We start from the raw sequence: 11,267 nt of genomic DNA, 5'->3' as shown, positions 1-11,267 counted from the left end.
ATAATAATAATAATAATAATAATAATAATATGCTATTATATTTATTGTGATAGATTGGGACTGAACAAAAAGTAATTTACTAAACAAGTGTTTGAGGTGATTTAATTCAAGCTTTTAGGGGAAGCAATTACAAAAAAAAAAAAAAAAAAAAATTACATATAGATATATAAAAATATGAGTCCCAAGGAAGGGAAATAACTACCTAAGAATCACTAATCAAAGAACTTCATGGACATTGGATTATCTTGAATGAATGTCATTGACTTATGAATGATAAAATATTTAACAATATATAGAACAAACAAAAAAAAAACATCCCTAGTGCAACAGCACAGTAATTAATAAGTTACAATAACTAACAAAATAATTATCTAAAATAACGATACACTAATAATAATAATAATAATAATAATGATAATTGGGTTGTTATTTACTGCTTTACTGTTGTTTTGGGTTTTGATTTTAGTTTTGTGTGTTAAATATACTACTGTTATTATTATTATTATTATTATTATTATTATTATTATTATAATTATTGTCATTAAGGCAGTGAGCTGGCAGAATCGTTAGCATGCCAGGCAAAATGCTTAGCAGTGTTTCATCTGTCTTCATGTTCTGAGTTCAAATTCCACTGAGGTCGACTTTGCCTTTCATCCTTTCAGGGTTGATAAATTAAGTACCAGTGAAACACTGGGGTTCTTGTAATCGACTAGTCCCCCTCCCACCGAATTTCAGGCCTTATGCCTTTAGCAGAAAGAATTATTATTATTATTATTAATTAATATTATTATTATAATATTCTGTCGCGGTGAACTTTGCCTTTCATACTTTACAGGGTTGATAATCTAAGTGTCAGCAGAACGCTGAGGGTTCATGTGACCAATTAGCACCCTCCCTCAAAATTTCAGGCTTGTGCTAATTGCAGAGAAAAAAAAATTATTATTATATATAGCCAAGGGAATCTATTGCTGAATTACAATTAGTCTTATTATTTTTTAATTAGAATTTAAATATAAAAAAAAGGAGTAAAGAAGATGCTAATAGAGTAATTTAAAAGGCACTTTCCTTTTAGAGATGTAAAAAAATCAAAATTTTTCAATATCAGCCGAAAATAAATGTTTGATTTGTGTGAAGACTTTTATATTTGGGTAAAAAGGAAGCAAGGAAGTAATGTGTGCGCTCAGGTTGTTTCAAGTCTAGGGAATTTTGAAGCGTTTTGAATTTTATGCTGAAATTTAAAGTCTATCAAATTCTGTTGTGCAGCTGTAAACAAAAGCACTAAAATAAAATGAGAAACAAAAAGAAAAAAAAAATGAAAAATTGAAGGAGGAGATATTTACTTAAAGTAAAGGAATTGTTGAATTCTTGAAATTTCTTCTAGGGATATTCTGAAAGTTAAATAATATATATGTGTGTATATATGTATATGTACATACATGCATATAGCAGATATATTATAGGATAACTTCTAATGCTACTATTTGCTAATGTTACTTGTTACTGTGAAATGATGAGGATGATGATGATGATGATGATGAAGACGATGATAATGATGATGATGATGATGATGTGTGTTTGCACAATTATGCATAAATCTTTTTCATGTTTCCATCAAACCATATCTCAACTATATATATATATATATATATATATATATATATATATATATATATATATATGATATATATATATATATATATATATATATATATACATATTATTATTATTATTATTATTATTTGGTCTGTTGGAACTAAGGTCAATTGCTATTTGAAGTTTCTTTATGGAAAAAAAAAATCACAAGCAAGCAAACAAAAAAAAAAAAGAAAAATACCCTCCAAAACTTGTAGTTTGTCAGGTGACCATGTGCTTGGATCTATTCCTACATGGCAGCCTGATGAAGTCCATGTTTTCTTTCATGTAAGGGAAAACTTCATGTAGCCATTAATGTTGGTCTTAGTTAACCAAACTAATTATTTTCAGAATTCTGGGTTCTGTTTTTTTATTGTTACTGTTATTACCATATATATATATATATATATATATATATATATATATATATATATATATATATATATATATATATATATATGTATGTATATGTGTATATATATATATGTATATGTATGTATATATATATATATATATATATATATATATATATATATATATATATGCATGTGTATATATATATATATATATATATATATATATATATATGCATGTGTATATATATATATATATATATATATATATATATATATGCATGTGTATATATATATATATATATATATATATACACACTCACACACACATATATATATCTGTATATATACATATAGACATACATGTATACATATATATATATTCACATATGAATATGTTAAAATGTTGAACATTATAAATATTCAATTTTCTGTTCATTTTCTCACTACTTTTATTTTTTATTTATATTTTTTCATTTCGTTTTTAGTCCTCATCGATGTTTTTTTTCACCCCACCCCACCCCCTGTGAAATACCTTTTTCAGCCCGTTATAATCTGGTGAAATTTCAGAAATAACATTTGAATGACTTATAAGAAAAAGAAAAGAAAATCATTAAAAAAACAAAACAAAACCAACTAACAAACAAATGAACAAAACAACTAAAGCAAAAAGCTATAATAAAACAACAGCAAAATGATAAATAAAAAGAAAAAAAAGAACAAGCAAATAATTTCAATAAAGATAAAGAGAATATATTTCGCACTGGCAGCTAAAATAAACGCCACTAAATGAAATAACTAAATCAAAAATATAAAATATATATATAAAAACAATGACGTTATAATGAATTTAAAATATATATATATATATATATATATATATATATATATATATATATATATATATATATATATATATATACACTAGATATATATATATATATATATATATATATATATATATATACACTAGATATATATATATATATATATATATATATATATTATATATATATATATATATATATTATATATATATATATATATATATATTATATATATATATATATATATATATATATATATATATATATATATATATATATATATATTATATATATATATTATATATATAAATATATATATATTATATATATATATATATATACATATATATATATATATATAAAGTAGTATTAGTAGTTGTAGTAATCGTAATATTAGTAGCTTGGGCTTTTAGCTATGAGTAATACTATTATTATTATTATTATTGTTATTATTATTATTATCATTATCATTATTATTATTATTACTATTATTATTATTATTATGGTCATGCTCAAATACCATCACCACCTCGACGTTTGTAACAATCACCATCTCACCTCCACTACCACTAACCACCATCACCAGCACTACCACCATTTCTGTCACTACCACTCACCAACATTATCATTATATCCATGAGTGAACAAATGAGCCTCTATGCTGTGGTCTTGACTGTTAGAAACAGTAAACAAATTACCTCAAATAATACCATATCGTCTTAAGTAAAGGGACATATTGGCAGATCCTAAAGAGAAAAGGAGGGAAGGTCTTGGTTAGAACGTCTTTCATCTTAGATCAGTATCAGTAACTTGTCCATCCACCACATCCTCCATCGCCAATACCACCGCCACTAAAACCACCATCACCATCCTCCTTACCACCACCACCACCTCTGTCACATCCCCGACTATCACCGCCATCGTCATCAGTATCACTGCATTGACCCCCACCGCCATCACTATCAGGTGTTTGCAGTAGAAACGAGACGAGACTGCGGTAGAGATGTAAAGCTTGGAGTAGACCTGTATGATACAGCAGCTGAATTTCCTTTGAAGGAACTTCCTTATTGTCTTTAAAATTCAGGGGAATGTACAGTAATGAAGGAACGTTTATGTGGGTCTTTGATCTGTTCGATAGAATCTTTCCCCAGCAATTATCTTAAAAGAGTTCAAGATTAGGTTACCATTCAAATGAGTGAGAGAGTGTATCTATACGGGTGGCAGGCGAACTTAACATGGCAGCGATATCTCCCTCGACGATCTTCCTGAAAGTGTTTCAGTTTAAGAGGTTATACATGCTGACAGGGAAACTGTAATATGTTTGCTTGATATGCTCAAAATAGCAGTGAAAACAGCAGTTATGCTGTCTTTTCAATGATTAGGATTACATATTTTGAACTCTCGAAATTTGAAGGCCAGCAGGATTCTTTCTGGATTGAGACATGATTTCGTAGAAGTCTTAATGGACGGTGTTAGCTGGAAACTGATCAGAAGTCATTCTGTTAGAGCAAAGATTGTTTGCCCAGGTAGAGTTAATTGGATTCGTGGCTTCTCAACGACGACAGCAGTAATAACAACCTCTTCAGCAGCAACAACAATAGCTTCGACATCAACCCCGCCATAAACAACATGGAAAATTTCAACACTACCCGCCACCACCATCAACAATAATGAAAACCACTAACACCAGCAACATTAATGTCATAAACAACTCAACCACCACCACCACCACCGCCGCCGCCACCACCATTACTATACTACGACCAATACCACCACCAACAGTGATGATGACAATAGTAACACTAATAGTGTACTCTCCACTATTGTCATCATCGACCTGTTAAAAACAATAGCAAAATCTTCCTCAAATCACACACACACATTAACGAGGCGGCATGTCTGGGAGGCGTTTACACCTCGGAATGGTCACGGCTGGCACATGTTCGATCTTAGTTCTCGACGCAGGGTGAAGCGCAGTGTAGCAACAACATCGTCTTCGTCGTCATTCGTCATTCATCATCATCATCATCATCATCATCATCATCACTAGCGTCATCGTCAACATCATCAGTGTTTAAAACTAAAATCTAGAGAAGAGGGAGAGGGGGGCCTGTATCGTCGCTTGGTCTGTTCTTTGTTGTAGCCCCCTTATATATATATATATATATATATATATATATATATATATATATGCGTATATATCTTTTACTCCCCTCTCACTGCCTCTCCCTGTCTCTCATATCACACGTAGAAACGAAAAAGAAAAAAAGGCATACGGTAATAGGTCAGTATGTCGAATCATAGTGGTGGGACGGTTCCATAGCCATCGTCAAAACTATAACGATGATCATCGGCTCCTCTGCGCCCTACAAACAGCTCATGTTGGATTTCAGCCAGGTAACTCACATTTCTGACCAGCTTTGGGAAAATTAAAGAAGGGTTTCGTTTGGAGCATAACTGACTGGGTTTATTCAACGTCGTCGTCATCGTCATCATGATCATCATCATCATCATCATCATCATCACCACCACTACTACCATCAACATCGTCATCAGCATCACCACCACCACCAATATCACAGCTACCAGAACGACCACCATCACCCCATCGTCATCATCGTCGTCATCGCTGTGGTTTTCAGGGACAGAATCGTTCGGGCGCCGGACAAAAGGCGTTGCGGCCCTTTTTTTTTTGTTTATTTTGTTTTGTTTCGTTTGGTTTTGTTTTGTTTCATTTACGTTCTTACTTCAAATGCCACCGAATTCGACTGAGCGGATGAAATCTAGTTGCAGTCAAGTACAATCGAGTACAACCAAGTACCATTGGTTACCCACCGTCTTACCCCTACTCTACATATCTCTCTGAAATTGTGAGGTCTTGTTCCAATGTTTAGATATTGTTACGACCAGTCTTAAGTATTGGTTGTATTTCTATAGCGTGCAGTTGTGATATTATCTTTGTAAGACAGGTCGTACTAATATTGAGGAGATTAATAACACTAGCTTTCTGAAGATGTTAGACTTCTAACTCTTTAGACCAATCGCTACAATAATAGTCAAAAATATTAGACCATAAAACGTTAGACCTGGCATTATTTAGATTGTCTCAATTTAAATCTTAGACCGCAGAAGTGTTATACAAGTACAAAGTATTAGATCTGAAATTCAAGTAATTAAAGTGTTAGACCACTAAGAAACTAGACCATATAATGTAAGACCGTAAAATACTGGTAAATGAAATGTAAGATATGTAAATATTTACATTGCTACAAGTTAAAACATAGACCGCAGAAATATTACACAAGTACAAAGTGTTAGACCTTCAAATTCAAGCCAGTAAAATGTTAGACCACTAAAACTTTGGACTACTATAATGAATAAATGTGTGTGACCTGGTATTTAGATCACCACAAATTAAATCTTAAATCGTATAAATCGCTTACAAATCCAAGTTATTCAAATGTTAGACCACTAAAATACTGAGCCACTATAATGTTAGACCATGAAATTTGAATACCCGAAAAATGTCTGCCGACTAAAATGTGAAACCTTTAAAAGTCAAACAGTAAATGTTTTTGTAACACTAAAACACCGAACCATAATATAAATTAGACCACTAAAATCACAGACAATGGAAACCAAGATCTACAGAAGTAAGACCATCACAGACCTAAGCCACTAAAGCGAAATAACTGATAAACGATTAAATTGATGAAAACTGAAAGCACTAAAAACACTACACATGTTAGATCTATCGACTAAGCTTTGAGAAGTGGCTGAGTGGATAAGTTATTAGAAGACTACCAAAGTGTACGTGACGGGTTCAAGTCTATTACATGGATATCAATGTTTTTGTTTTGATGGTGGTGCTTGGCTGAGGGGGTTATAATATTTAATTCAACATTGTTTTCATCCAGTTGTTGAAGATAAGTATTAACCCCCGGTCAAGTATGATTCAGCTGTCCTTTGGTCAAAGACGTTCCAGTTACGACCATCCCGTCTTTTTCTCATTGTATAGGAGCATATTCTCTAATGTACCTCTCTCCCCAACCAAGCTTTGATATACATCTATGATCAGAGACGCTCCAGGCCTGACTATCCTGTATTATTTGTACACCAAATACTTCTATAATTTTACAAAACTATCCAATGTTTATTTTATAACAGTAGAGTGGGATTTGAGGGAGATTTGACTGGCATTTCTAGCAGTCAGCTTCACTGTGTACAGGCGCCTTCGTTGGATCGGCCCAGGTGACATTGATTGCTGGTCACGCAGGTTGCAGAAATTGTAAGGAATATTGCCCAATACAGACTGCTGTTTCTTGGAAAAAGTAACATTAACAACTGCAGCAAAAGCAACGCTAAGAGCAACTACCGAAACAACAGCCACCATCATTATTACAACTACTACCACAACATTTATAAAAACCACTTGAACACCAAGAACAACAACAGTGTCACAACTCATTATCACAGGGGTTAAACAACAAAGCTACTATGTGGTTCTTAAGTCAGCTAGAGATAGCAACCAAATTTACTACACTGTGCTTGAAACAAATATGGGAAGGTCACATATGGTAATACTTTGTGAAAGAAGTCTACTTTGATCAGAGCTGACTTGGGACTAAACAACAAGAGCAACAACTCATGATATTGGTCGTAAGATCCAACGGAGAGCTGTGATTAGGATTCGGTTTCGATACCTGGTTCAGCTATTTTGTTAAGTATGATACGCAAATGGCTATCTAACATTTAATGCTGTTTGAGTTGCGTACACCGAGTTTATTACAGCCCGGCAAGCTTTCCGCAATATCAGTGAATGATTTAGTCACTGTTTCCTTTTGCACTTATCTCACTGGTGGATTCATTTCTTTCCTTTTGGTATTGACCATCAACACTTCATATTCCTTAAGGAAATCTTTCATATTCCTTAAGGAATGTCGCACTAGCAAAGCACACAGTCTTCGAAGGTGATCACGTGCAACAGGGCTACGCTCTCCTCCTCCCCTTCCATCTCCTCTTCCTTTTCCCCCCTCCGTCTCCTCTTCCTCCTCCTCCTTTTATCTCTTCCTCCTCTCCCTTCCATCTCCTCTTCCCCCTCCCCTTCCTTCTTTTCCTCCCCTCCCTCCTCTCCTCCCTCCTCTCCTCCCTCCTCTCCTCCCTCCTCTCCTCCCTCCTCTCCTCCCTCCTCTCCTCCCTCCTCTCCTCCCTCCTCTCCTCCCTCCTCTCCTCCCTCCCTCTCTCCTCCTCGATGATTATGATGAAAACTTCTTCCACAGAGATTCCCCTCCGACCTAACTTTCATTTTCTTCTCGTCCTCCACCTCCCATTTTTCATTGTACACAGACGCAAGCATGCACACACATACACACGCACGCAGGGAAACATAACCACACGCACGCACATATACACACTCACGCACGCACATACACCCACACCCACGCGCACATACACACACACGCACACACACTCAAAATGTTTAAGAGCAACTGGTGATGATGACAATGATGGCGATGAGGATGATGATGATCATGATGATGAGGACGACGACGATGACGACGGCAATGACGATGATGATGGTGAAGACGTTCGTATGGAGAGAAACAAGCAGTAACGCTGACGCTGATTCGATGATAGCAATGGTGACGATGATGAAGATGATGATGATAATAATAATAATGATAATAATAATAATCTCTGTAATACTGATAGCTCTAATGATTATAATAATGACAAAGAACAACAATAGCAATTATACATAATAATAATAATAATAATAATAACAATAATGATAATTATAATAATGATAATAATAATAATGATGAATTTTTTTATTTGCCACAAGGGTGCAATTTATAAAACTATTTCTCTGTTTGTCTCTGTGATTCTTATTTACCAAAACAAAACACAAAAAAAAACAATGAAGATTCTTCAATAACATGCTTTTTGTTATTGTTGTTGTTGTTATTATTGTTATAATAATTATTCCTATTATTATTATTATTATTATTATTATTATTATTTATTTTTCTAAATATTATTAGTGAGCTGTTGCTGTTGTTGTTGCTGTTGTCCTTTTCTTGTTTTTTTTCTTAACAAATTTACATTATAAAAACCAAACCCTAAAAAAAAAATAAAAAAAAAAAAAATTAAAAATAAAAAAAGCATTTTTTAATCTTATCTTATCTTTTTATCTTCTTAAATCGATAATTGAATAAATTGAAACATTTCTGGGAAATTTATTCAGCTCTGAGGAAAAAATAAAAATAAAGTTTAAAAAAATGAAATGAGTTTATTGTTGTGTTTAATTCATTGTTTCTTTGTCATTCGTACATGCATGCATGTAAATATATATATATATATATTATGCATATGTGGGTACAGGACATCATGAAACGTGTACAAAAAAAAACAAAAAAAAAACGAAGTACGAGTGCATGGAATATAAACTATTCTTTTCAAACAACGAAAGACACAAATGGAAAACAAGACAAACAACATAAAGAACGACCCTTCGTCAGTTGTTGGCTGTTTTTCTAGTCTCGTATTTCGAGTAATTCACAAGATACGCTTTCGATAAAACAGTTGCTCCCGCAAAGCAAATTAAATATAATTTAGGATTTTGCGGAGGGTATACATCCATATATATATATATATATATATATATATATATATATATATATATATATATATATATATATATATATATATATATATATATATATGTACGAGGAGTTTGACGAAAAGTTCCTGGCTTTATGGGTATCCACTCCCGTGCCTACACACACACACACACACACACACACACACACACACACACACACACGAGGTGGTGCTGAAAAATTTCTGGCTTTAAGGGTATCGCGAAAAGTCTGGATGGAGATTCAAAAGCGTATCTATTTATTCCAATAATTTGTTGAGCTTTGTTCTCTGAGGAATTAAAATAAAATATAGTTGCTGAGCACTCTATACGGATGAAACTAACAACAGGATTCAGTCTTTTGCATTCATTTATTAATCCTTCTGAAATTGTGAAGCATTGTTCAAAGTGAACATGGAAAAAACACTGCTACATTTTCCTGCTAAATGCATTCTTACTCCTTTGTAAACATATGTGAAATGCTTCATCGAAAAATCTGAAGATTTCTTAAAATGAATGAAGTGGAAGTCATTACTTTTGTTTTTTCTACTCTAGGCACAAGGACTGAAATTTTGGGGGAGGGGGTAGTGGATTAGATCGACCCCAGTTCGCAACCGGTACTTAATTTATTGACCCCGAAAGGATAAAAGGCAAAGTCAATCTTGGTGGAATTTGAACTCAGAACGTAAAGACAGACGAAATACTTATTTCTTTATTGTCCACAAGGGACTAAACATAGAGAGGACAGACAAAGGGATTAAGTCGATTACATCGACCCAGTGCGTAACTGGTACTTAATTTATCGATCCCGAAAAGATGAAAGCCAAAGTCGATCTTGGTGGAATTAGAACTCAGAACGTAAAGACAGACGAAATACTGTTAAGCATTTCACCCGGCGTGCTAACGCTTCTGCCAGCTCACCGCCTTTGGAAGACATTTTTTCTTTTTTTGACAAAATCAACAGCAATCCTCTACGTTTTGGATTCAGAAAGAGGAAATGAGCATCAGAAAACAATGCAAAGATCATTCGAAACAGATCTGATATTAAAAACAAAAGTTTGCTTAAGAAATAAGTTTTAAAATATTTAAAATAACTTTAGAAATTCGTTAAGAGTTTAGAAAAATATTGCAAAACACTACATAATTCATTTCATCGGACAACACAAAACTTGTATAAACAATGAATGGCACACATATTGTAAGGATTATTGTACGGTAATATCACAAACATTTACAAATAAGTAAATAAATAAAGAATAAAAGAAACTCCTCAAAGAATCTGATGACAAACAACACAATTCATTAAATCTAGAAGTCAAAGAATAGCTACTAATTTCGAAATGGATAATAGAATAAAATATTTAGGTTTAGTTAAAAGATAAGACCAATTTTATTTGTTAAGATCAATTTTATGCAGCCAAAAATATAGGTAAAATGAATGAAGTATAGTCAGCAACAACGCTCTAAATTCTATTATTCATAAGATTTAAAACTAAATTCTCATCCATTATCGAATGATAGTGTTTCCGCCATGATGCGATTCTACGCTATTAATAATAAATATCATTGAAAATTTCGAAAACCTGATATAATAGAATTTCGTCCCACTATAATGAATAAACTCTTTAAAATTCTTTGCCTTTTGTTTGTAATTTTGTATTAGTCAGAGAATCTGATTGGATTATTATATATAGGCGGAAATCTATTTATTGACAAATAATTTGACTTGAAAAGAACGCCGATGAGTGTCTCTGTGATGGAGCTGAATTATCTTAAATTATAAGATTTCTATTCTAAGCTTTCAAAAACAAATAT

This window comes from Octopus bimaculoides, chromosome 15, assembly GCF_046866305.1.
Source record: "Octopus bimaculoides isolate indiv1 chromosome 15, ASM4686630v1, whole genome shotgun sequence".
NCBI lineage: Eukaryota > Metazoa > Mollusca > Cephalopoda > Octopoda > Octopodidae > Octopus > Octopus bimaculoides.
The sequence above is the reverse complement of the archived record's forward strand: the minus strand, read 5'-3'. Positions refer to the sequence as shown.